This window comes from Mustela erminea, chromosome X, assembly GCF_009829155.1.
Source record: "Mustela erminea isolate mMusErm1 chromosome X, mMusErm1.Pri, whole genome shotgun sequence".
Classification (NCBI taxonomy): domain Eukaryota; kingdom Metazoa; phylum Chordata; class Mammalia; order Carnivora; family Mustelidae; genus Mustela; species Mustela erminea.
In genome coordinates this window covers 125329770-125356552 of record NC_045635.1, presented here as the reverse complement: position 1 = coordinate 125356552, position 26783 = coordinate 125329770, and the positions used below count along the sequence as shown (strand labels likewise).

The following is a 26783-nucleotide window of genomic DNA, read 5'->3' as shown; positions in this document are numbered from 1 at the left end:
AACTTAAGCAAAATTGCCACAGAGCTCTGCATTCCATTACTAATAGCTCCGACTGCTTCAAATCTCGCCAGCACACTGAAGTCACACTCTGGGCAAAGTCACCGTTCTGTAGGATCTCAGTCAAACACTGTTACTCAGGAAGCAATACTTAAAATAACATTCCTTTTAATGATTAAAGAGAGGGTTGGCATAAACTGCAAAACAGAAAAAAAAAATTCTATGTAGCCACTGGGGAAAGGATAAGTAGGTTGTGTTTTGCAAGTCCTTCCTGGTGGGTTTGCAATTATTCCACAGCGTGACAGCTAAAATGCCGAAGAAATCACTTACCTGAATCTCAGTAATAATTAGTTCTCTATCCTTTGTATATTCACTCCAAGTTCTGTTGACCTCACCACATGGAAAGACTGAGTTTACCCATTTACAGTTCTAAGTATTTATTCCTTGAAGGCAAACAAAAGTGTGCTGGGGGTTGAACAATTCCTGGCCAGCACTGTGTATTTTAACTAGGATGTTTAAGATGCATCAGTTGAATAATTAATGTATAAATCTTAGCCGGCTGGGTAAGGAAAATGAAAACAAGCTCTATTTGTTATAGACAGAGATTTAGCTACGTTAAAAGTCTTGCTGCTTTTAAGATGAGCCTCTACGTCAAAAAGGGCAAAAGACAGAAACACTACTCTTTGTAGTGCAATTAAAGAGGAAATTAACAAATTGTGCTAATTTGTTGCACTGGTAATTTGTCTGAAAATTGTGGTGTTGCAGTATTACAATTTGGGTGTGGGACAGCATGCAAATGAAGAACTCACCAGCATTTACCAACTATTCGCTTACTTCCTCGTTTGTGAAACTACTCAGAATTGCATGGTCTGCCTGTGGTAAGCTATAATTAAGGCTATTTCTTATAATTAAGGACTATTTTTAAATTAACATTTTAAAGTCCACTGGCAGCCCCTATGTCTCTGGTCTCAGCCCGGCAGGACTGATGGGCAGCCTATCTTACTACGGCCCTCAGCAAATGAGCCAGGTGCGATTTTGTCAAGTGACCCAAGTTCTCCAGCTTGCTGGTGGTGTGTGCATCACTAGGGGGTAGCCGCCCCATTGGAGTCCCTGGAACACAGCAGCCTCTGGTCTATGGCACCTGCAGAGGCCGAGGAGCACAACTGTTCAACCCTCGTCGCTTTGGCTTGTGCCATTTCCACAAATGTTTAAATGGCCCAACAGAGCACAGACTATCGTCAACATCCCTGGCTCTGGCAAACAAGAAAGGGAAAGGATCTATTTGTAGTTTGATTTTGACTTTGGGGCTTTTCATAGGTTAGCTCAATTGTGGTGCTGAGGCTATATTTCTTTCCCTCAAGTCAAACAAGTCAAATCCCAAAGGCCACAGAATTCTTTTCTATGCTTTAGAACTCACAACTGAGAGATGAACCAAATGTCTTTATCATCTCAATTCTCGTTTTATGAGCAGAGAAACCGAGGCTCCATGAGTTTAGATGACTTGTCTAAGAGCACTGGCTAAAAACCAAGAGTTTTGGTCCCTCCTGACATGGCTCGTTCTAACACACTACACATCACCTTCTAAAGTCAGCCTTCTAGAAAATAAATGTACAAGCAGTGAGTTGTAGGGAGTAATTTACTGGTATAAAGAGAGATCTATGAGGTTATAAGTGAATATAAACTCCGAAGCTTCCACAGAACGGCCTGATTATGGAGCTGCTCAGCTTCCCTCTGCAGTCAGACCAAAGCTTAAATCCTGCAGGAACACGATGGCCTAACCAGGGTTTGACTAGCTTAGACTTGGACTATGTGCCCATCATTCCATGTATCTGTTACCCTCGATTCTGACAAATCTTCCCGTGGTCTAGCTCATGACAACCATTCTTAGCTTCCTGCTTAGGTTTGTTCATAGGTTCTCTTTCTCCCTTCTTCCCAACGGCCATCCCAACCACACTCCCTGCCCTTATATCCTGCACCCCTACTGAGACCCCACCTAGACTTGTAACAGACCCTCTTTCATGATCTACCAGTTCCTGTGGATGAAGACCAGGGGCAGGGAGTGAGGTGGAGAAGGCGGGAGTATTTAAGCATTCACTTTTTCAAGATATCTACTAGAAGCTTCACTCGGCCACCCCTTGGCATCACTACCTGCAATGAAAAAGGATAATCAAAAGCTAACCTGGGGCCTTCTGAGATCGTGAAGGGCCTACTGAATGAAAAGATTAAAGTAAGCTGCTCCCACAATTAGGGCTGAGTCTGTATTCTTATATTCTTCGCTTTTCAAAGTTGTTCACCTCTATATGGTTTATAGCAACTTTTTCCCAGCTCGAATATTTGTGAGGTACTGTTCTGATGATGTTTTTAAAAGAGCCAAGAAGTGGGGCACCTGCCTGGCTCCGTCAGTAGAATGTGCAACTCTCAGTCACAGTAGGGCTGTGAATTCAAGCCCCACGTTGGGCATAGACCATACTTAAAAATACATAAATAAATAAATAAGAGCCAGGAAGTCATCTAAATTATCACAAAGCTAATTCATCATCAAACAGCATAGGTGGACATCTTCCATTTAGAGAGACAATCTCTGTGTACAGAAAGTCAGCAAGCAAATTAGGCCTCCTTTTAGCAAATGTGTTACATTAGTAATTGGCAATAAAATAAATACATAAAAGTATAATTCAATTCAAACTACCGCTAAATTTGTGATAATTCAATCATGGGCTGGCATATTTTACCCTTCCTCTATTTAAGAAACACCAACAACAGGTTTCTGAGTAAATTAGGAGTATAAACATGAGCTCTTAGGGGATGTTTAACCCAGTTCAGAGAACAACCTGTTTCCAAGCTCTCTGACAACACTCATTTGCATAGAAATAATTAGTGTGCTAATTTCAAATGATCTTTACCTACTCATTGTAGCATACTCTAGCAAGACATCTACTTGACAATACTGTTAGCTGTTTATAACATGTATTATTTCTGCCTGCAAATAATAAAACTCAATCATTTTAAAGTAAACTGTAACTCAGAATTGTCCAGACATCAGAATGCCCAGCTTTCCTTCCCCACCCCACCCTCTACCCCCCACCGCTGCCCATCTGTGTGAGAGAGACCTTAACTGCACCCACAGACACTTTTCAGCATCCACTGAATCGTCATTAAAGGGCATTAGAGCATTTAGAATAAAAACATCTATAAATGCCCCATGCAGTAAGATCTGAAGCAGACTGCCTAGTTATTAGGGTTACATAAACCTAGACACCACTTAGGAACCAAAATGCCTAGGGCTTTAAGAGATTTTAAAGAGAAAGAAATAACCATGCACCTATATTGCTTTTACAATTTCAAAAAAAATCTAAGTAGTGTAAAAATTCTCAGAGAAAGGGTAAAGAAATGTCCTGGGGTGCCTGAGTGGTACTGTGTATTAAGCATGTCTTAGTTTCTGCTCAGGTGGTGAGCTCAGGGTTTGAACAGAGCCCTGTTTTGGGCTCCACACAGAGCCTGCTTCGGGTTCTCTCTTCTTCTCCCTTTCCCTCTGCTCCTCCTGCTCATTCTCTTCTTCTCTCATTCTCTCTTTCTAATAAATAAATAAATCTTAAAAAATAAGAAGTGTCCTAAGAACTCAAACATTATGTAAGCCACGGAAGAGAGCTCGGAGGTCATCCAGGATGACTCTACCCCTGGCAACAAAACTCTCAGCAGAAGCCCAGAAACCTAGCTTCTGCTTAAAGACCCCAAGAGTCTCAGCCCTTCCCCTCTCCCAAAACTCTTCCCATCATTCAATAGCTCAGAGGCATTAGACAGTCTTTCTTTACGCGAGGTCAAAATATGCCGCCCTGTAACTCCCACATGTTGGCCCAAGTTTCTTAGGGGAGGGAAACTAGGTTTTTTTATCGTTCTTTACATGGTATTTTGCACATACATGTTCTCACTGGATCGTCCCAGTAACTCTGCAAGGCAGATACTCCTACTACCCTTGCCTTACAGATGAAGACGTGGAGGTTACGAGGTTTGGTTCCCGCTCAGGGTTGCAGGTGGCAAAGTGGCAGAGGTGGGGCTTCAACGCAGGTTCCCTAACTTCACCTTTGATACCATTTTCACCACCCCACCTTGCCTGACTGCAACATTCAATACAAACACACAAAAAGCTTCTGTTTCTCCATGAGAATAACCCCTGAAGACAAAAAGGGATAGAATCATTGAAGATGCACTCTCCACACATTCCCCCTGAGAGATTTATGCTACTCCCATGACTTTAAACCCCCCCACAGGGAGAGGCCCAGGTCTGTATCTCCAGCCCAGGCATTCACCTTGAGCTCCAGAACAAAACAGCCACCCTCCCATCTGGATGTCCCACAAAACCTCAGATACAACAGGTACCATGTTGAATTTATCCATTATTCCCCCATTCTCTGTCCACACTCCATTTCTGATCTTGGTCAGAAGTACTACCCTCTACCCAGGAAGCCATGCCAGAAAACTGGAAAATTATCCTGGACACCTCTCTCCCCGAAACATCATAAGGATTCCACCACTTTGAAATCTGGTTCATCTGCTTCTTCCTCTCCATCCCCATTGCTACTGACTTATTCCATCCACCATGAAATCTCAAATTCCACATGCTACTGGGCAAATCTACCTGCCTCCATGTAGAGCACTACCAGAGAGTATCCAATATGACAATCTATGCCCCTCTCCTGCTACCAATCTTTCAATGGCTTCCTGTTGCCTCCAGAGGTGAACGCCAAACCCAGCTGATCAAGAAAATCACTGGGCATGTGGATGGGATATCTTTCTATTTTTTAAGTGCCCTGGGTGATTTGAGTGAGTCAGCAATGGTTGGGAACTAATGGTGTACCAGGCAAAGTTAACATCCTCAATGGCCTGATTGCTGCCTACCTGTCTAGTCACCATTCCTACAACTTCCCCCTTGGGAAGGAACACTCCAGCAATCCCAAAACATACCATGCTGGATGGTAATTCTGCGCCTGCACTGATGATGACCTCTCAGCCTAGAATGTTCTCTCTACGTTTGACCAACCTCTACTGGCCTTTCAAACTGTAACTGAGGTGTAATTTCTTCAAGAAGCCTCTCATAATCTCATTAGACTGGACTAGGCTGCCCCCCTCCTCTGTCACCCCACAGCATTACACAGAGTTCTCTATCATAACACTCAGCACATTAGTGCTGAAATTATTTCCCCATTTGTCTGGATCCTTGACAAGCCTATAAGCTCCTCAAAACTAAGGAGGAACTAAGGAACATGCTGATTCATCACTGGCAATCACATAACAGGTGCTTACTAAATGTTGACATGCAATGAACCTGATTTCAAGTTGAGGCTTTACGCTGACCTACTCTAGAGCTGGATCTTAGGAAACTCAATTCACAGGCTTGGGTCTCAGTTCCCACATCCGTACAATGGGATAATAAATCTCCATGCTCATTCATATGCCAAACATGTGACTGTCTACTAAGAGCCAAGTACTGGACTGTGTGATGCCTGAATGAATCAATTAATGTATGTGAAGTGTTTCTATAAACTGTTACACAGTATTGCAAAGACATTTCTACAATTTTAGTTTTCCCTTAGTCTCTCTGAACCAGAAATAATAATCTCATTTCATAAAACCAAAGTCTACTAAGTATTAATCCCTATTAGGCTCATGATGTTATCAGGTAAGAAAGCCACTTAGTCCAGAAGGAAGTACACTGGCCTAACTGGGATTGGAGGTCCACTGGAGGAGGTCCGCATAGTGAGAACCCACTTTAGTGGGGGCAGTGCTAATCTCCCAAGGACACAGACTTTATAGCTAAACATTACTGAAAAAAAAAAAAAAAAAAAAAAACCTCACCGAGCCACAATCCACACCCCCCTCCCACCACTGACTTCTGTCTTCCTGTGCTCAGGTTTCCATGGTAAAGGGTGTAAAACCCAATGCAGCAGGCTAGACTGGGCTCAACAACCTGACTCTTCCAGGTCTTCCTGAAGCCTATCTATTCAGGTGAGTTATCAGTTCCCTGAGATTTTCCTGGGGATCTCAGTCCCAGGAGCAGCAGTCTTCAAGTTCAGTCCCACACAGAGCCCAGGGAAACCACACTGATGTGCTGACCCTGAGGAATCTGAGCCCAGATTAGCTCTGGGCTATTCTCTACCAAACTGCGCTGTTGCCCCTGAGGACTTGTATTCCGCAGGCCCAGAGGGGACCATAAACTCCCCAAAGTCCTGGGACTAGACATTCTTGGACATGTTCTAAGCAACTACTCTCTCCCATCAAGTTTTTCATCCTCTAAAGGGAGGTCCCAGTCCATAGATTGCTTCTTAGAACCACAAGCCCTACAGGCACCTAGAGATGACACCATGTGACATAAAAGTGCCCATCCCCCAAGGGATCTGATCTCTCATTGCTCTAGAAGTAACTCTTAGAGGTGGGGGAGCTATCAGAAGTGACACTGAGAGCTAGGCAAAGAGGGGATGGAGGCACTTCTTCCATGTACAGAGCTCCTAGAAAGTATCAAGTCCACATTCAGTGAAACAGATTCTTATCACTCATCCCCTCTAATACCAGCCAGGTGACCATTCCTATCTCCAAGAAAGCACAAGGTTTGAGCTTGTCAACTAGGATTGAAAATAAAAGATACGAAATCTCTGTTATCATATTATTTCACACTCAATGCCATGTACAGTTAGACTTCATGGACCACAATCCGGCCCACGGAACATCTTAATCATTCATTCAATAAATAATCTACTGAGCACTTATTATATAGCTGGAAAAATAACCACAATCTGTCCTTGGAGAGCCCACAGCCCAGAAGAGAAGACAGACACATAAACAAAAGAGCTACTTATAGTATGACATTGTGTGAAGTACGGAAGAATCTCAGAGCTGGGTATAGTTCATTGTGCTGGAAAAAGGCTTTCCAGAGTGGGGGGATACCCGGACAGGGCTTTGAAGAACAAAGAACAAAGGCAGACAAGGCAGGCAAAGGAGTCCGAGCAGAGGGAATGTGTTAAATGTCCAGAGTATTGCTGGAAACTAAGATAAGATGGGGGTAGGAGAGTAAGGAAAAAGGAAACTAAAGGAGTAGGTAGGAAGACCGACAATATGCCAGGCTAAGGAGCTTGAGCTATATATACTCTTTCGGAAAAGTGAGGCACCACCAAGGAGACTATAAATATTTTCTTCTTTTTATTTTGTTATTGTTTATTGTCATCTTTGTTTTTGTTATTTGCAATGCAATGGCATAGCTAAGTTTTCAGTTTGGAGAATCACTTTGTGTCAGCGGTCAGGGTGGAAAGGGCTGCAGGGGCATGGTGAGAAACTAGACACAGGAAGACCAGACTGAGGGTCACTAAAATAATCTAAATGAGAGATGATGAAAGCTCGAACAAACAAGTAGCTTGGGGATAAAAACTGAGGATTAGACTTGTGAATGTTTGGCTTCGAGGAGAAACAAAGAGTAGAATGATGGCCAGATTCTGTCCTAAGAACATGCAATGGCTGGTGCTGCAGTCAACTGGAAATATGAGAGGTCGAACAAATCTGGGGGCAGTTGAGATGGGACTAGCTCAGTTTAAACACTGAGTTTGAAAAGTCTGTGCGGTAGCAACGTCCTGCAGATAGGTGGATGAATATGTCTTAAGTTCTCAAGATATTCCAGGACTAGAAATATATATATTTGGGAGTTATAAGTGGGTAAATGATAGTTTTAATCTTGGCTGACATTAAAAGATAACCAAGCCAGAAAGTATACATGATCGCAAATGAGGATTGCCAAGAAAGAGGTGGGTCATTCAAGGGGCAGGTAAAAATAACCTGAGATCAAATGATCAGAGAAAGAGAAGAGGAGAGTAAGGGATTGAGAAAGTCAAAAAGGAACAGAGATCAAGAAGTCAAAAGTAAGGAGAAAACAGATGCAAAATATTTAGGAAAGGGCTGCCTGGGTGGCTCAGTGGGTTAAGCCTCTGCCTTCAGCTCAGGTCATGATCTCAGGGTCGTGGGATCAAGTCCCGCATCGGGCTCTCTGCTAGGTGGGGAGCCTGCTTCCTCCTCCTCCTCCTCCTCCTCTCCCCCCCCCCCGCTTGCCTCTAAAAAAAATATTTAGGAAAGCAACACAGAACTTGGCAATGAATCAACTCTTCCCTATCCAATTTCTCTTATATGCAGTTATGATGCCAAGTTTCAAGTTTGGGTCATTAGAGGAATAATGGTATAATTAAAAGAATCAAGCACACAGGAAGAATTGGATTCCCAAGCTTGGGAAGAAAGCTGATGAGTTTCAGTTGGGATATACTAATCTGGAGATGCAATCAGGACCTTAGTGCCTAGTAAGGAGAAGGGAATCTGAGACAATCTCAGGAGAAAGGTCAGAGTTGGAAGTAAGTATTTGGAAATCATCTGTCTGAAGATATTAGTGGAATCCCTGAACTTCCCATGGAAGAGAATATCAAAAGTGAAGAGGAAAAGAAGATATGTGAAAGGCCAATAAGCATATGAAAATATGTTCCACATTGAGTCAGTAGGGGAATGCAAACTAAACACAACGAATCACCAATCTACACCTACTACAATGGCTGTAATCAAAAAGACTGACAACAACCGGTGTTGCTGAGGATATGGAGAAAATGGAACCCTCCTACCTTGCTAGTGGGGATGGAAAATGGTGCAGCTGCTTCGAAAAAGGCAGTTTCTAGGGAAAACAGTTTAGCAGTTTCACAAAAAGTTAAACATAGAATAGTTGTATGACCCAGCAATTCCACTCCTAGGTATCCACCCAAGAGAAATGAAAGCATATGTCCAAACAAAAACTTGTACACAAATGTTCATAGCAGCATTATTCATAATGACCAAAAGGAAACAACCCAAGTGTCCATCAACTGATAAACAGATAAATAAAATATAGTGTATCCTTACAATGGAATATTATTTAGCCATAAAAGGGAACTGGACTTTATTAAAAACAATTTTTTTAAATTGTGGGGCACCTGGCTGACTCAGTCAGTGGAGCATGCGACTCTTGATCTCGGGGTTAAGTTCAAGCCCCATGGTGTGCGTAGAATTGCTTAAAAATAAAACCTTTTAAAAAGTTTGTTTTTAATTGTGCTTTGTGAAAGGCATTGGTAAGAGAATGAAAAAAGAAGCTATAGGCTGGGAGAAATATTTGCAAAATAACTATGTCATAAAGGACTTGTATCTAAAATATACAAAGAGTCCTTAAAACTTAACAATGAAGAAAAACCCAATTTAAAAATAGGCAAAGGATCTGAACAAAAACATCACAAAGAAGACAGAGATGGCAAGATGCTCCACATTATACATCATTCGTGAATTGCAAATTAAAACAATGATGAGATACTACTATGTACCTATTGGAATGGTTAAAATCCAAGTAACTGATGACATCAAATGCTAGCAAGGATGTTGAGCAACAGTAACTCTCACTCATTACTTAGAGGGAATGCAAAGTGGTGCAGTCACTGTGGAAGACAGTTCAGCAGTTTCCTATAAAAGAAGGCATACACTTGCCATATGACCTAACAATTACGCTCCTTGCTTTTTATCTCTAAGTGTTGAAAACTTAGGTCTACACAAAAACCTGAACAGAGATATTGAGAGCAGCTTTATTCATAGTAGCCAAAGCCTGGAAGGAAGCATGATGTCCTTCAGTACAGGAATCGATAAAATTAACTAGGGTACACCCAGACAATGGAATATTATTCAGCCCTAAAAAGGAACGAGCCATCAAGCCATGAAAAGCCATGGAGGAACCTTAAACACATACTACCAAGTGAAAGAAACCAATCTGGAAAGACTCCCTACTGTATGATTCCAACTACATGACATTCTGGAAAAGGCAAAACCATGGAGACTGTGAAAAGATGAGTGGTCGCTAGAAGTTCTGGCAGAGGAAGGAAGGACAACACTAAAAGTTCCCTGTGCTCCAACTACCCGTGGAACTACTCTCTAGAACACTACAATGGTAGATATACATTATGCTTTTGTCAAAACCCACAGGACTGTACAACACAGTGAACCTTAATGCCAGCTCTGAACTTACTATATATTAATATATCACTGATATGTTGTGAATTAACAATATTAAATCAATACTGGCTCATTAGTTATAACAAACATTATCACACCAGTCCAAGATGTTAGTGGGGAAAACTAGGGTCACGGAAGTTTATGGGAACTCTACACTATCTGCTCAATCTTCTATAAACCTAAAGCTGTTCTAAAAAATAAAGGTCTATTAATTTAAAAACAAAACACAAAGAGAGAATGAAGTACTAGCACATGTTACAGTGGGATGAACCTTGGAAACATGATGCTAAATGAGAGAAGCCAGTCACAAAAGACCACAAATAATTGTTTTTTTCTGTTTATATGAAAGGTCCGGAGCAGGCACTTCTGCAGAGACAGAGAACAGGTTAATGGTTGTCTAAGGCTGGAGAGGGAGGAAGGGTAAATGGGGAATGACTGCTCAGGGCTATGGGGTTTCTTTGTTTTTTCTTTTTTTTAATGTTCTAAAATGTATTGTGGCGATTGTAGTGATGGTTGTAAACTCCGTGAATATACTAGAAATGGCTTAAATGAGTGAATTGTATGGTATGGGGGTTATAGGTCAAGAAAGCTTGAAAAATGCTAATAAATTTCAAAATCTCAAAATGGATGATCTCCTAGGAAACAGCAAATCAGACTCACAAAGAAGTAGAAAACATGGGGCAAACTAACGCTGTTCAAAGCCATTTCCTCCGATGGTTATTACAACGCCTAGACAGTTTCACAAGCAAGTTCTTTCTGTCTGACGAGGAACCAATAATTTCCATGCTCTGAAAGTAGCTCCTGCTATAGAGAAAAAGAAGGAAATAAGTCCCATTAATTTTATAAAACTAAAGTTAGCCTATCCACAAAACTTGAGAGAACACACACACAAACCCGCAGAGGAAGAAAACTGAAGACTAACACCAGTTACAGAGATGCAAAAATCCTAAATAAAATACCAGCAAACCAAACCCAGCAAGACAAGAATACACCACCACAAGCAAAAGGGGGTTATTCCAGAACTGCAGTTTAGACATATAGTTCATCACAACAGCTAGCCAGAGGAGAAAACCTGCATGAATGACTAAGAATTAATATTTTACATTTATTTTTAAAATCTCTTCAGTAAATAAGAAAAATATCTATACCAGAACAGCAAGATGGGCAAAAGGGTAGAGAAAAGGAAAAAAAGTTCAGCTTCACTAGCAATCAAGCCAATACAGATCTTAAAATAAGGCACTAATTCTTTGCAATCAGATTGGCAAAAACCCCATCAGCGATAATCAAGATTTCAGACAGAAGGGACAAAGGGGCATCCCCATAATCTGCCTGTAAGATGAGAATATCCATCAAAAGCTTACAAACATGCATACATGTAGGAAGGAACAACTGCATATCTAGGAGTTTATTCAGAGGAAGCAATCAAAGATTTTTGCACAGACTTGGCCACAGAATACTCATCGCTGCCTTTTCTTTACAGGAGGGGAAAACATTTCTCTTCCTAAGTGCCCAACGGTAGCCAGTTGGTCAAATAAACTGGTATTTCCGCACAAGAAAATGCTATATAACCACTGAAAATGTAGAAGAATAATGAACCTAAAAGAATGTTCAGAATATATTAAGTAAAAAAAAATTTGTAGAAGAGTATGTAGAATACAGGGAAAAGAAGACTGAACAGCTGTGACAAAAGGTTAATAGTGATTACCTCTGTGATAAGAATACGGGTGACTTTTACATTCTCCATTTTGTAAATCTGTGCTTTCTACATGGTCTATGATAAACATATTACTTTGCTATAAAAAAAAAAACACAATGAAAGAGTGCCTTCTAATGTTCATACTCAACTCAGAAGTTCCACTTCTAAAAATTTATCCTGATGATCACACATCCATGTAAAGATTTATGTACAAGACCATACGGTATTATCATTGCAAAAAAAGAGGAGACCAACTAAATGTCTAGCAATAGTACTTATCAAGTATGATATCCCTATAGGACGGAATAATGAGCAGCTACTGAAAGTCATGAGGTAGAAGAATATTTAAACACATGAGCAATTCAGTGAAAAGGCACATTTTAACATACTAAATACCGGGATGCTTGGGTGGCTCAGTTGCTTAAGCATCTGCCTTCAGTTCAGGTCATGATCCCAGGATCCTGGGATCGATTCCCACAACAGTCTCCTTGCCCTGCCTGCTGCTCTCTCTGTTTGTGTGTTCCTCCCTCTCTCCCTGAAAAATAAATAACATCTTTAAAAAATATTAAACACAACACACAGCTAATGTTCTAAAGAACTATGTAGGAAAAAAGCTAGAAGGAAGTGTACCAACATGAACTTCAGCTATGATTCTCTCCAAGAGGTAGAACCACAGATGGTTTATTTTCATCGTTGTGCATTTGACACACTTTCTACATTGTGATTTTAAACTCCAGAAAAAAAAAAAGTAAGTTTGCATTTGAGCTGCAAGGAGAAAGAAACGGTAGAACAATTCTCTTTGCTGGCATCATGCTGAGAGGCACTGATGTCAGGGCACACTGGTACCCCAAAACTGAACCCCAAAACTGGTCCTGTATGAATGGGAAGAACATAGATTAAAACAAACGAGAATTAATATGTTGTCTACATAATTTTTAAAAAGTATAAACACAGGAAAACGTTGGAAATCAATGTATCAAGATGTTAAGAATGATGAATTCTTGTTGGTAGGAACATGAGCAGTGGCTACTGTTGTGGATGTGATTTTCCATTTAACTTTCCAAAAATAAAAAAAAATTGCCTACCAAATGAAACCAAATGAGAACACCACAGACGTTTACACTCATGGGTTCTGGAGAAGTGGGATCACGTTTGATCACGTGTCTCGGAGACTGTGGGAGAGCCCAGTCTGTTCCTGGGTTAGGAGGGAGCATTCTTGGCCTCTTCTTTCCTCCCTTGGCCTCTGGGGTTGAACAGGGGCACTGCCAGTGAAATAATGCAACAGTGCTTGTCTCTCCCTTCCAGTGCATGCACGGAGCCCCTCAACCTATGCCAACAAGTCCCACAAATCAGGGCCAAAGACCACTAGCCTCTGGTCACACAGAGCCTCCAGTGAGAAGCATTCTCTCCCCTACCATGGCCCTCTACTCTAGCTCTTATGCCCCCCGCCCCCTGCACCCTGTCCCCAGGCTCTGAGCTCCTGGAGGGCCCAGGCAATGGTGTAGCTCAAATCTTGCCTCTCTGTGCCTACCATAGCACCTGGCACAGAGTAGGTGCTCAGTTAACATTTATAAGACTTGGAGAGGCAGGCAGATATGGAATAGCATCTTGGTGCTGATGGGAGTAGAGGAACAAGGCAACCCACAAGCATTTCATCCGCACAGGAACCCACAGCCCAGCCCACGGGCCAGGCGCTTCAGGTAGCAGGCCAGGCTGCAGTAGTCTCATGGGTAAGAGTGCCACCTAGTGGAACAGGATAGGCATGGGCACGATGAAAGCAGGTCAACATGGAAATCAAATGGTTCAGATCTCTGAAATAAAAATATAAAGATCGTCACAATAAGTGGAACAGTGCGGACCAGATGAGCAGTCTCTGTAATGACATGGCAGCAGCAAAATCACTGCTGCATCAATATACCGACTTAACTGTGATGCAAGAGGTTTTCTTTGCTTCCGAGTTTACGGGACGGATCCCATCTCATCACCAATGGCTTACGTCAGACTCTAAGCGCCGAGGTTCCTGAGGATGCTATGGTACTCCCATAACTATAAAATTATTCTACCATTGTTTTTTGTATTATTTCTCTTACTTAGTGGGAAGGTGACAGAATTTGTTGATCACCAAACTATGTAAAGAGACAAGTCTCCTTTGCTAAAAAGCTCATATAATGAAAGGTACAGAAAAAGAACCTTTTTTCATTAAAGCAAATTTTCCACTATATATTTGCTGGGCATCCCAAACCACTGACTAGAAAAACCCAGGTCAAAATTGCACTACCCTTGTATTTGTCCCTTCGAATACAAGCCAAATAGCGGCTGTCACACTGAGTGCAGGGAAATTCCTCCATGTCCTCTAACATCAGAATGAAATGAGGCCCCACTGCTCAAGCTCACAGGGGACAAGTTGAAATCATGGGTTAAGCACCTCAGACTTGTCTATGTGATGTCCCCTCCTTCAACTAATAAAGCAAAGATGGTCAGTGTGAACTTGGAGATTCATGGAACCACACAGACTTCATGATGCCAAGAGTACTATACATAGCTTGAGAACCCCATTTGGAACAGGTGCCTTTGAAAGGCAAGGCAAAGGATCCTCTTTTTTTGGCAGCTGAGCCAGAAGAAATCTTAGACTAGAAAGCCTGCAGAATTCAAAAGGTAACACTTCACCTGTTTTTAAACACCAGTGCAATAAGAGCTCACAATCAAGTTGGACAACTTCCTTAACACCTTTAATAATTATTAATTTAATAATTTAATAAATAAAATAATTTAATTTACTAATTTTAAGATAAAAAATAATAAAATAAAATTAATTTAATAATTAATACCTTCATACCAAGACTGTTGTAAGTTTCTTATTGATCTGTCTTCACTTATCTCAATGTGGGCCAAACCTACACATTTCAGCCTTATTAATATCCTTAGAGTCTAACTCTAGCCAGTCCATATTTCTCCATCAACCCTTGTTCAAAAACCTTCAATGCCTGCAAACTGATTATCAAAGACAGTTGAAACACCTTGGTTAGTATCCAAGGCCATCAAAAATGTGGCCCCAGCCTACCTTTCCAAACATGTTTCTGTAATTCTCCCAACATAAGCCTGTGCTCCAGCCAAACTAACTTGCTCATTGTTCAAGTGTATCAACATATATTTTTCACCCTTCTAGCAGTGAAAAAAAATTAGATCTCCCCAAAAGGTCATTGGGGTCATCCCCAAGTACTGTAGAAAGCCTGCCCAGAAGAGAAGTATCTTCAGACATACCATCGCACAAAATATGTATTTAAATACAGATTCATGGAAGATGAGTCAAGAATTTATACCTCTTAGTACCTGACCTGGGTTATTTTAATGCCTATTCTGGTATTTATGGACTAATCCACTGCTTTCCAAATGTTTCTTGAGTTTTGGCATTTCATTGATTTGACTTGTGTGTGTGTTTTTTTTTTAAATATAACTACCCCAACCCCAACATGCTGTAACTTCAAAAAAACTGAAGTCAATTAAGATGAATTTGGCTTTGAGAATTTCAGAGTGATTTTGTGAGGCGCTTTGAGATCCTGTGAAACACCCTGGAATGTCCCAAAAATGGAGTTCAGAATCAGCATCTTGGCAAATATTTTTGCCTCTCCATGTTTTACCACTGCTACCTACAGAATGAGAACGAGCTCCTACAGCCTCCCGAGTCTCTCAGCCTGGGTGTTGTGAGACCACACATGTGTGTTATATATGAAGAACTGTGTTTCCCCAGAATGAGGAAGCCATATACAACGCAGATAAAATGGATGTAGCCACGATTCCCAAATCCCCTTAGGAGAGTAAAATTTCTAAATGGCTCCAGCAAAATATGAGACACTATCATGTCACTCGATAACACAAAGGTATAAAGTTCTTCCAGGCTACAGAAAGACATTTATGCTATTAAACTTACATTTGGAGACCACAATGCTTAGAAAGGTGTGCATCCAACATCCAAAAAGAACTGCCTGGGGAAGGAACCGGACTTCCGGCTAGCTTTAACAGCTGTGAACAGAGGGGCTCCTTCGGAAGTAGGAAGGGGAGTTCAGGGCTTTGGGAAGATAATTGTCTCAGTTTCCACGGGGGAGCCGGGGTACTCTGTTGAAATGTTTCTTTCTGCAGAGAGATCAGAAGTGAAGCACTGGGAGGAGAGGCTGGAAAATAAACATAAGGCTCCCTTGTGAGGAGTACATTTTGTCCCCACAAAGCTATTTTGTTTGCAATCACAATTCAGCAAATTCTTTTTGATAGAATTCTTTCACTGAAACCGTCTCAGAGACATTGAACTTCTCCGAGCAGCAGTCTGTGGAGAATTCCAGTGTTAGAATATAACTACAACCATAAATAAGAGTCCTACAAGTCACCAGAGATTCTTAGACCAAAGGGAGGGTGACAGACCATGCAGGCTACTTACTGCTCTCTTCAGGCTGTACAAGAAACCTATCCCAAGTAGACTGGAAAAGAGTCCAAGTCATTCCAGAAGGATTACAAGAAGGCATCCAAGAATTGAAGACCTGTCTTAGAGCCAGAAAAGGCCTCCAGAGATCATTTGCTGTGGCCTTTTGGCAAAGAACAAAGATTTATGTTAACTTTACACAGGTCTGCTGCTAAGAAGGTAGCACTTGGTAACCTCACATGAAAATAACTAATGTCAAACAACACCTGTGTATGATCTCAAATATTAAGATTAAATCACCCTTTCAGATTCTATGACTATTTTTTTGCATAGAAAAAAAGGTCAGGATAAATTAGTCCCTTAGACAAACAACCTAAAAGTGCCAGAACAGTCCCTCCTGCTTCTGAAGTATTTCTTCTTCCCCATCTTGCTGAGGAGCAGCTTAGGTCCCTAGATGCCTGCAGCCCTCATCAGAATCATAGGTGATTTTGACCTTTCAGAGGAAGAACAATTTCAAAGACCCAAAGAAAACCTTGAGGGATGCACTAGCACTTGGTCTCCCCAAGGCATTTCCCTGTTTAGAGATGGTCTAGATTAAGCGAAACCCACCTTCAGAACTGACTAGACATCCCAGCAGGAGGCTACCACTTACCCAAATCCAAAACTAGGCAAAACAAAACACATAGCATAGCTCTGAATTTCTGAAGTCTTCACTGTCCTTCCCTCCTCGGCCATAGGAGATCAGAAGTTCCAGAAATCCCAGGACTCAGCATATGGGCTGAAAGACAAGCAAAAGGGAAATATATCTATCGCTGAAAGAGTTTCTTAGGCTTTCCCTCAGGATATTTACTGAATTCTAAAACTGCTGGGAAAAGGACAGAGGAGGAAGAACAGCATGCAGAGAGATCTCAAGCAGTGTGAAGGGGACACCTAAAACTTAGTGTTGACAAAACAGCCTTCTGGAAAACCACCACTTACTTCCCCCAAGCAGAAGGAATCGCTACAGGAATTTGAAATCTGTGGTGCACCAAGAATAGGCACAGTGAGAACAACCTCAAATCCAATCCAATTTCTAACAAGGGGGGGGTACTCAAGACTCTGTTCTAAAGATCTAGCAGAAGGAAATGTGTTTCCATTTCTAGGCATAAGAACTATTTACCTCAGTCTCTATTAGTCTCTACTGTCCTACACAAGATGTTCGGCTTCAAACAAAAAAAAATTAAGACACACAGAAAGGCAAGAAAAATCATACTCTTGAGAAAAAAAGCAATCATCAGAACCAGAATCTGATATGACACAGGCACTGAGGCTATCAGACAAGGAACTTTAATTATTATTAACATATTAAAAGCTCTAATGGGAAAGGTAGATAACCATGCATGAACAGAAGGTAACTGCAGCAGAGAAAAATGAACTCTAAGGGGGAAAAAAAAAAACAATGGGAATGGTAGAAATGAAGAACATAGTAGTGAAGATAAGTAATATGTTCAGTGGGCTCACTGCCAGTGTCAACTCAGCCAAGAAAAGAATCAGTGAACTTGAAGATCAGTCAAGAGAAATTACTCACATTGAAATACACAGAGAAAAAATTGAAATAAAAACAGAAAAGAATACCCAAGATAATATAAAACAATCTAATATGAGTGTAACTATAATCCCAGAAGGAAGGCAGGGGGAATGGGAACTTATTTATTTAAAAAAAAATTTCTTATGAAGTCATAATAGGTGAGAATTTCCCCAAATTAAATGACACCAAACCACAGATACAAGCTCAGAGCCACCCCTTGGCATATCATAGTCAAACTGCTGGAAAAAAGAAACAAACAAACAAACAAACAAACAAAGAGAAAATCTTGAAAGCAGCCAGAGAAAAAAGAAACATTACATGGAATTTTTTTTAAAAAGATAAGAATCACCAGATTTCCTATCAGAAACCATGCGAGTCAGAATTCTATACCCAGAAAAAAATATCTTTAAAAATCAACATCACTGGTGCCAATGTAAACTGGTTCAGTCACTTTGGAAAAGTTTGGCAGTTATTTCCTTAAAATGTAAAACATAGTGCACTTTAGTTCTGATGTAAAAGGTGTAATAATCTAATGACACAGGAGTAGTTTCATTTAAAAACATCATCACCTTGAACAAAATATAGAAGAGTATTATTCAAATATCTCTTAAGTAGTATATTCAATCTCTTCTAAAAATAGTTTAACTTACTGAAGTTGAAAAATATTCTTCTGAAGAAACTTTTCAATGTTACACATAAATTTACCATGTGAACCAGCAATGACACTCCAGGTAAGAAGTAAAATGAAAACATATGTCCACACAAAGACTTGGAAGCAAATGGTCACAATAGCATTATTCATAAAACCAAAAAACGGAAACAATTCAAATGTCCATCAATTAGTAAACAAATCTATTACATCTATACAAGGGAATACTATTCAGCAATACAAAGGAACAAAACACTGACACCTGCTACAATACAGATGAACCTCAAAAACATTATGCTAAGTGAAAGAAGCCAGATGCAAAAGACTCAGTACCGTATGATTCAATTTATATGAAAATTCCAAAGAAGGCAAATCTATAAGAATAGAAAGCAGATTTCTATATACCTTAAACTTATACAGTGATGTATGTCACTTTCAGCTCAATATAACTGGAAGGGAGCAGAAAGCAGATTAGTGGTTGCCTGGGGTTGGGGGCGGATGATTGACATGGTATGAGGGATCTTTGGGAGTGAGAGCAATGTCCTAAAAGTGGATTTTGGTGATAGTTACCCTAAATGTAAATTCCCTAAATGTCACTCAAGTATATATTAACAGGGTGAATTATACAGTGTATAAATTCTATTTCCTTAAGGTTAATTTTTAAATGATGGAGACACAACGACTTTCTCAGAAAAGCAAAAGTAATGATGGAAATCATAGCCAATAGTCCTACTCTACAAAAAATTCTGAAGAAATTTTCAAGCTGAAATAATACATTAGTCTGAAATACGGATGTTCACCAACAAGAGTGTTAAAAAGAAATAAGTGAAGGTAAAATAGATTTTTCTTACATTTAATTGATCTAAAAGATAACTAGAAAGCAAAATAGTAGCAAAATATTGCAGAGTAGCTATAGTATAACACCAGACAAAAACTTCAGAACAAAGAATATTATCAGAAATAAAGACTAACATTAGACAATAAAGAGGTCAACTTTCCAGTAAGATAAAAATCATAAATATGTGTGCATTTAACAGAGCTTAAGAATACACTAAAATGACACTATTAAAAAGGAAAAAAGACAAATACACAATCATAGTTGGAAACTTCCACACTACTCTCAGAAACTGACAGAACATGCAGACAAAAATTAGTAAGGTTTCAGATTACCTAGACAGCACTATCAAACAATCTGATCTAAATGATGCACAAAATCCCACCCAGCAGTATTTTCTTAAAAAAAAAAAAATAAAAGATTTTATTTATTTGAGAGTGAGAGAGAGAGTGAGCACACAAATGGGGGGGAGGCAGGGGGAGAGGGAGAAGCAGACTCCCTGCTGAGCAGAAAGTCCAACTCAGGGCCTCATCCCAGGACCCCAAGATAATGACCTGAGCCGAAGGCAGATGCTTAACGGACTAAGCCACCCAAAAACAGGTGACCTCAGCACACCATTTTCTTTTTTTTTTTATTTTTAAAGATTTTATTTATTTATTTGACAGACAGAGATCACAGGTAGGCAGAGAGGCAAGCAGAGAGAGAGGAGGAAGCAGGCTCCCTTATGAGCAGGGAGCCTGATGCGGGGCTCGATCCCAGGACCCTGGGGTCATGACCTGAGCCAAAGGCAGAGGCTTTAACCCACTGAGCCACCCAGGCGCCCCATCAGCACACCATTTTCAATTGCACATGTAACATTCATAAAGACCAACTATTTTGTGGGCCACTAAAAAATGAATTTTAAGTAATAGCAATCACTAAAAATATGGTCTTAGGCCATGCTGGATATCAATTTAAAAAAAGGTAAAGGAGGGTCTCACAGATGGCTCAGTTGGTTAAGCATCTAGCTCTTGGTTTCAGCTGAGGTCGTGATGTCAGGATCATGAGACCAAGCCTCATGTCAGGTTCTGTGCTCAGCATGGAGTCTGCTTGAGACTCTCTCTCCCTCTCCCTCTGCCCCTCCCCCACTGCTTTCTCTAAAATAAATAAATAATTTTTAAAAAAGATAAAAGACATTGTTAAGAGAATGAAAAGACTAATGACAGACTGGGAAAAAATATTTGTAAATCACATATTTGAAGAACTTACATCTAAAATATATAAAGAATGCTCCAAGTTCAATAACAGTAATAATGAAGTATGTACTGGAGAGACACAGACACACAGATCAGTGGAAGACAATAGAGAACACAGAAATAGATCTATGCAAGATGCCTGATTGATTTAAAGCATGACACATAGAAGTAAAAACTGATAAACTGCACCTCATCAAATCTATAAACTTTTGATCTGTGAAAGATCCTGCAGAGATGAATAGACAAATTATAGACTGGAAGAAAGGTTTGAAAATTCTATATCCCATGAAGGAATAAGGACTTGTATCTGGAGTATATAAAGAACTCTCAAAACTCAACATCAAAAACCACAATCCCATTAGAAGATGGGCAAAAGCCATGAAGAGACATTTAACTGAAGAGGATACACAGAGGCAAATGAGCACATGAAAAGATATTCAACATCATTAGCGATCGAGTAAATGCAAATTATAAGCACAGTGAGATATTGATACAAGGCCATGCAAGTGGATAAAGTAATAAATTATGACACCAAATTGTTGGTGAGGATGCCAGGAAAATAGATCAGTATACACTGATGGTAGAAATATAAAATGGTACAGCCACTCTGGAAAGCATTTTGGCAGTTATTTAAATACTAAAAATGGATTTCCCAGCTGACCCCGCAATCGTACTCTTGAGCATCTATTGCAGAGAAATGACAACTTACGTTAGTGCAGAAACCTGTACGTGAATGTTTATGGCAGCTTTATTCATAATAGCCCCAAACTGGAAACTTATGGAATGTGTGAATGGTTAAATTGTTATACATCAGTACTATGAAATATTATCCAGCAATAAAAATAAGTGAATTATTGATACATGGCAGCAACTCGAATGAACCTGCAGGGAATCATGCTGAGTGAAAAACAAAAGCCATTATCATAAGGTTACGTACGGTATAGTAGGAGTCCATATACGTAATGCTTTGGAAATAAGGAAGCGATAGACACTGAGAATAAACTAGTGGTCATCGTGGGTTAAGGGATGTGGAGTGGGAAGTGGGTGGGCTATAAAGGGGAACCATGAGGTATGAGGATGATGGTGGTGGAAGTTACATGAAGGTACACATATGATCAAACTGCACAGAATTACGCACGCACACACACACAGAGTTGTGCAGGTATAACTGGTAAAAATTTGAATAAGCTCCACGGATTGTATCAATGTCAATTTCCTGGCCTTAACACCATACTCTAAGGTAGTGAGACGTTTGGGGGTGCACAGAACCTAACTATATATTTTTTCACAACTTCCTCTGAATCTGTAATTATTTCAAAATAAAAAAAATTAAATGAGTAAGTAAACAAGCCCCCCAATTTTTCAAATGGGCAAAAGATCTAAACAGAAAATTCACTGAAGAAGTTATACGGATGGCAAATGAGCATATGGAAAGATGCTCAAAATTACTAATCATAAGCAAAATGCAAATTAAAACCAGAATCAGAGATCACTACATACCTCAGAATAGCTAAAAACATTTTTTTAACCTAGCAATACCAGATGCTGACAAAGATGTGGATGTGGAACAACTGGAATGTTCACACCCTGTCGGTGGGAATGCAAGATGGTACAACCACTCTGTAAAAGTTGGGAAGGGGCCCATAAAGGTAAAGATTCATTTACCATGCAACCCAGCAAGCCCCACCCCTGGATATTTACTCAGGAGAAATGAAAATTTTTGTTCACACAAAAACCTCTGTACAGATATTTATAACAACTTTATTCATAATAGAAAAAAACTGGAAACAAACCAAACGTGACCAGATAAAAAAATGTGACGCCTCCATATGATGGATGGCTACCCAGCAATAAAAAGGAGTGAACTACCAATGCACACCCACCACAGGGAGGAAACTCAAAGACAGTTTGCTAAGAGAAGCCAGACCCAAAAGACTACATACCACATGATTCCATTCACTCAACAATCTGGAAAGGTAGAGTTGTAGGGATGGAGATCAGACCTGTGGCTGCCAGGGCCTGAGAGTGGGGGAAGGGTTGAATACAAAGAGGAGGCTCCAGGCCCTTTGCAGGGGCTAATGGTGATGGGGTGGGGGGAGAGGGAACTCTTCCCTATCTTGACAGTAGTAAAGGATACAAGGCTCTGTGCTTTAGTCCCATGTCATGAAACTGTACACTACAGAAGTTTGCTCGATGTAAACAAACAAACTGAAATAAGACCTAACTGTAACCCACCTAAATGTCAGCATGTGCAATCAATGATGGACACAAACTGGCACTCACACCCTGCTGGCGGGAGAGGAAATCACTACAACCACTTTGTAAAGCTATTTGGCCATATCTGCTGAAGTGAAACATGTGCACATCCTATAAATCATCAGCTAGACCTCTAGACATATATGCAACAGAAGCATGTATTTTCCAAAGAAAGTAAACACAAGGATATTCATAGCAGCTTTATTTGTAACAACAAAGACCTGGAAACCCCGACAATGTCCACAAACATTGGAATAGACAAATCAGAATACAGTCATAAAACGGAATCCTGTACGGCGAGGAGAATAAAGGAAATACTGCTCACACAACAACACGGATGAATAATCAAAGATGTCATGGGTCAGAACAGTAGTTACCTTTGGGCAGAAGGAGTAACTTGGAGGGGATCACAACAGAGTTCTAGCAATGCTCTATCTCTTAATATAGATGCAGATTACTGGTGTGTTAACTTTGTGAATATCCATTAATCTAGTCACTTAATATTTGTGTGTTTTTTTCTGTTTGCAAATTGTATCTCCATTGTAAAAAGTTTTAAAAACAGAATATGTGTTTCATTTTCTTTCTTTCTTAAAATTTGGGTTTGCTGATCAAAAATTCTCTAATTCCAAAGGGAAGGAGTAAGAGTAAGAATCACATATGACAACCTTTGTTCCTGACTGGACAAAAGGATGGAAGAAACTTTTGATCACCTGCTCTTCCATGAATGGTGCCAGGGGTTCCATGACAACTGGGAGAGGCAGGTATTTTATTTGTTTTAAAAACAGAGAAGACCCAAGGACAAGAAGATAAATGGTTTCAACTGTGATTGTGTGATTCCAGCATTTCTAGAATGACAAACTTGGGGAACATCAGAGAAAGACCTACTTGAAAGAGCATCTAGTCCAGTCACTTTGTTTTCCAAAAGCAAAAAAAAAAAAAAAAAAATGTGTCCCAGGAAGGGAAGTACTCATTCGACATTACCCATCTACTGAAAGAAGGGACTAGAAGTTCACTCTTCTGAGTGACATCCAGTCTGTGTCCAGTGTCCAGTGTCCCCTGACCATTGTTTCCAGACAAATCATCAAAACACCTTATTGAATGGACCGACAAGAACATTAAATTGGGAGCTGGAAGACCTGAATTCTTTCCCAGTTTTGCCAAGTAAGCTCAACTTTCCCCTTTCAGTTTTAATTTTCCCACCTGTGAAATATGAGGTGACAGTAACAAAGTCAACAAGAGGTCACAAGTCTTGGATCGACAACAGAGGCAGATCCAGGTTTGGTGGAATCTGAAGCTTCTAATATTTGGGGCCCTCGCCAAGGATAAGAATACAAAAATATCAATACAAAGTTGATAACAAAAGTGAGTTATTTCAAATGAGGGAAGAAATGCAATAGAATACAAGCTGGAAAATGTCAACAAACATTAGACGCATCTCAAAATTCAGGGGAAAAATGACATAACAAAAGTGTACTTTTATTAAATAATTGCCTCACATACTTCTGCAAACTATTATTCCTACTTTCCTAGTTTATGTAGTGGGAGACTCACGGGACTTAGCACATAGTTGTACTCACACCTAAAAAGAATTATAGCGGGACACCTGGGTGGCTCAGTTGGTTAAGCAGCTGCCTTCAGCTCAGGTCATGATCCCAGCATCCTGGGATCGAGTCCCGCATCGGGCTCCTTGCTCGGCAGGGAGCCTGCTTCTCCCTCTGCCTCTGTCTGCCTGTGCTCGCTCTCTCTCTCTGATAAATAAATTAAAAAAAAAATCTTTAAAAAAAAAGAATTATAGCAAGGTAGTAAGGACACACAGGCAGATCGTAAGAGGAAAAGACGCGGGGAGAGCCTGGAGGAACCCCTGTGCAGACCCCTTATCCTCTCTCCCTTCCATAAGGGGCCACAAAGAGCACAGCCTTCTTTCAGCAATGAACGTGCGGTGACATGAGTGTGATGTTTCTGCCCAGGGAAGCCCACACTCGGTGCCCAAGAAATTTATTCAGGCCTGGTCACGTAGGAACGCTCTGCCTAATGTGCACCAAAATTTCAGGTTCCCAGAAGAGAAGCAGGTGTTCAGCATAAACCACATTGTTTGTAAAAACAGTCTGCACACCATGAACCCTCTTACGAGTCTACTGTTGCCTGGATGCCCTCTGTGAGCCAAGTCCCCAGAGGCCAGCCAAGGGCCAGTCTTGCAAGCGGACCTTTTGAAAACACAGCAGTCTCAAGCCAGCTACATTAACTCTTTTTGGCGTGCTACTCAGCATTGGTAGCTCTGATGCAAGCGTGTGCCCCACAGTCACAAGAATTCTGGAAAATGCCACTTCACATACCCCCCTCCGCATGTTAATATGAACACATGCCGTGCTTCTGATTGCATGTGCTACACACTGAGAATATTCCTGGCAGGACAGAACTTGTGTTTGCCGATTTTCCGCATCTGATTTACAACTGGAAGGTTTTCCCACAGACTGGCTTCTGGATCTGTACCTCGTGGACCCTGGTTCTCCTCTGCTGCCAGCACTTCCAGCGCTGTGTGCTACGAGGCGCAACATCACAATGTCCTCCTCCACCTCACACTTGTCCCAGGGCTGGGAGCAATGGTACAGAAAGCAGCAGTATTCCTGGAAGCTATTTCAACACAGGGCAGCTAGCAGTAACTCAGACACGTATGGAACTGGTTGTGAGCCCCTGAGACAGGACTCTCTCAATCCAAACCAAGTATATCCCAATTTAGCATCTCCTGGGCCCGACTCCCAGTATGCCCATAGCCACTGCACCGCCACCACCAGAGCAAGAGGAAGGGAGACAACTGAATGCAAGGAGCGGTACCTCTGAGCAACTCCAGCTACAACATTTCTCCTGGACTTTTTAAGCCATAGGACCAGCATAACCCATAATGCCAGGGCCTCTTCCAGGCCTGGGCAAGAGAGCGACCCTGAAGCTGAGTCTTAAACTTCATTAGCTTCACTGGGCCTGTGTGTGTAGGTGCAGAGAGTTACAGAAGAGAAATCAAACACAGAAAAGGCTCAGGCCCCAGATCATGGGGAAGAAGGGAGCAGGATGTGTGAGAGAAGCAAGGCTAAGGAAATCGGGATGAACTGCTGGCAACCAGTATGTCCAAGTGCCTGGGAATGAGGGACAAGCGCAAGAGCTGGCAATGGGAAGACAGCCCGAGCTGGAACCCAACACAAATACGCCGACTGCAGAGCGTGCTTCTGCCGTGGCTGATGCGTGCACTGCAGTGTGAGCCGGGGTAGACACGGAGGGGAGTGGAAGAGCTGGTTTGGAGGAGTGGGGCTTCCTCAACCAAGGCCAAGAGCAGCTGTGCTGGGCAGGGCCAGAACCGAATCGAGCAGTCCAAGAACCCAAGAGACAGCTGAGAGAGACAACCTCCTGATGGGTTGAGACTGAATTCCCAAACCGTACCACTCACATCATCAAATGTTGCTCAGGCTCCAAAGGGCCTTCCAGGCAGCATATGCTACCTCCAAACCTCTGTGGGTCCTGGGAGCCAGTCACCACAGCTGGAGGCGGGATGGCTCGAGTCCCCTCTCGGTCACTTACTATATGACCTGCAGCAAATCACTTCCTCTCTCCAAATCTCAGGTGCCTCATCTCTAAAGTGAAAACAATGTCATCCCAGGAGCCCAGGGAGAATCCAGTGTGGTATGGGGACAAGGCAAAGGGCCTGGAGAGGGCCCTTTGCCTAGGCCAGAACGGAACACGGGGACCCACAGGCAAGCAAGCTGTGACCTGCAGACCGTGACAAGAAGGCCAGCTCAGCTGGACCCCAGCAGGGACAGCAGCCCAGGAGCCGCAACAAAGGACGTCTCGGCATGGGGAGTGAGCGCTCAGAACCCGCCACCTCACCCCAACTCCTCTCCCCCTCATGTATGAACAGTTTAAAGTAGTAGTCTTGTTGGTATTTCAAGGGAAATTGATGGTACTACTTTGGGATTAATTCGAGATGAGTAACAGTCATTGTACAAACAGGATGTGTCCCAATGAGTAGTTTTACTAGGATGGGAGAGGGAAGGGGAAGAGGACAGAAACAAGCATCAAAATGTCTGATACAGAAGATCTGCTG

At 41.3% G+C, this 26783-nt stretch overlaps 1 long non-coding RNA gene across 3 annotated transcripts in view; it reads right to left on the bottom strand.

Moving 5' to 3' along the window:
• LOC116583560 overlaps window positions 1–26783 on the bottom strand; it is a 212273-nt gene that overhangs the window by 180890 nt on the left and 4600 nt on the right. For 2 of the 3 annotated variants that reach the window (XR_004282779.1, XR_004282777.1), the window contains exons 2-3: window positions 16804–16929; window positions 15669–15871 (exon numbers count right to left, since the gene is read on the bottom strand). This is a non-coding gene — a long non-coding RNA (uncharacterized LOC116583560). The remainder of the gene's footprint in view (window positions 1–15668; window positions 15872–16803; window positions 16930–26783) is intronic. The other variant, XR_004282778.1, reaches the window with a different exon arrangement.